The sequence below is a fragment of the Ursus arctos genome, unplaced genomic scaffold (genome assembly GCF_023065955.2).
Source record: "Ursus arctos isolate Adak ecotype North America unplaced genomic scaffold, UrsArc2.0 scaffold_22, whole genome shotgun sequence".
NCBI classification, from domain to species: domain Eukaryota; kingdom Metazoa; phylum Chordata; class Mammalia; order Carnivora; family Ursidae; genus Ursus; species Ursus arctos.
In genome coordinates, this window is record NW_026622897.1 from 41849173 (window position 1) to 41850744 (window position 1572).

Below are 1572 nucleotides of genomic sequence, written 5' to 3' on the forward strand. Positions count from 1 at the left end.
AACTCTTCTGTCATAACTCTCAGCAGAGAGCAATAGGTTTGACGTAATGTGTCTGCACCCAATTTGAAATGGTTTTCTTTCTTATAGATGAGTTGACCCAGATTCCAGCAAACACTCTCTCCTTATTTCAAATCAGATATTACCTCCTCATAATGTATCACTTTTGGTACAGACATCTTGTGGTCTAGAGTAGAAAACTCTTACAAAAAGTGTCTGGAGGAGGATTTAATGGACCCTCTGCATGGTCTCCTTCTAAATGTCTGGGTGGAAATGGAAGGTCAGAGAGCTTTGACTCAGCAGTGGTCACACAGCTGGTGAGTCGCTGAACCAGGATTTTAATTCAGATCTTTCTTACTTTAATCTCTTTTTCCCTTTTGCCAATTCTTAATGAGCAGGATTCAATCTTATACTTTACTATATCTTCCTGAGTATTTGGTACAGGCTTGATTACATGACATTTATCTAAATAAATAATATTTTGGGGGTTGCCTGGGTGGCTCAGTTGGTTGGGCATCTGCCTTCGGCTCAGGTCATGATCTCGGGGTCCTGGCACTGAGTCCTGCCTCAGGCTCCCTGCTCAGCAGGGAGTCTGCTTCTCCCTCTCCCTCTGCCCTTATGTGAGTGCATTCTCTTTCTCTCTCTCTCTCAAATAAATAAATAAATAAATAAAATATTTTTAAAAATAAAGTAAAATAGCTCCAGTCACTGAGCTGCAGCCAAGGACTCAGTAGCCTCCCCCTTGAGCCCCTTTGCTTCACCACAGTCCATCCCCCTCTCCCCCGCCTTCTTCAGCCACTGCCTTCTGCAGGCCATTTCCACCAAGGAAAAGGAATCCTATCTTGTGTCTGCTATCCAGAATCTCCACTCTTTTGACCCCTTTGCTGATGCAAGTAAGGGTGATAAGATGCTTCCTGCTGGCACTGAGGATTATATCCATATAAGAATTCAACAGAGAAATGGCAGGGAAACCCTTACTACTGTCCAAGGGATCACTTGGTTATGATAAAAAGAAACTAGTGAAAGTGTTTAAGAAGAAATTTGCCTGCAATGGTACTGTAACTGAGCATCCAGAATATGGAGAAGTAATTTAGCAATAGGATGACAAGTGCAAGAACATATGCCAGTTCCTCATAGAGACTGGACTGGCTAAGGATGACCAGTTGAAGGTTTATGGGTTTTAAGTGCTTTTGGCTCACTGAAGCTTAAGTGAGGATTTCCTTGCAATGACTAGCATTTCCTTCCTGTCCCTTGTCACAAGTTTAAAAACCTCACAGCTTGTATAATGCAACCATTTAGGGTCTGCTTTTAACTTGGACTAGTGTAACTCCTTCATGCGACAAACCAGAAAGAGCTATAATAAATAAATAAATAAATAAATAAATAAATAAAATTGAAAAAAATTTTAAATGTATCTGAATTATTAACTGACTTTCAAAATAATAAGCAGGCTTAAATCATTTAGAAGGAATGGGAGAAGAAAATAAGTACAAAGGCACAAATAGGTATGAGGGAATAGTGTGTACGAGAAATGTTCCTTTTGAAGACTTCATTTGTACCTTAATTTATAGCATT

At 39.9% G+C, this 1572-nt stretch overlaps 1 pseudogene; it reads left to right on the plus strand.

The window, feature by feature from the left end:
- The first annotated feature begins 270 nt into the window (after window positions 1-270).
- LOC113269473 (eukaryotic translation initiation factor 1-like) lies at window positions 271-1336 on the plus strand (annotated as a pseudogene).
- Window positions 1337-1572: the final 236 nt, after the last annotated feature.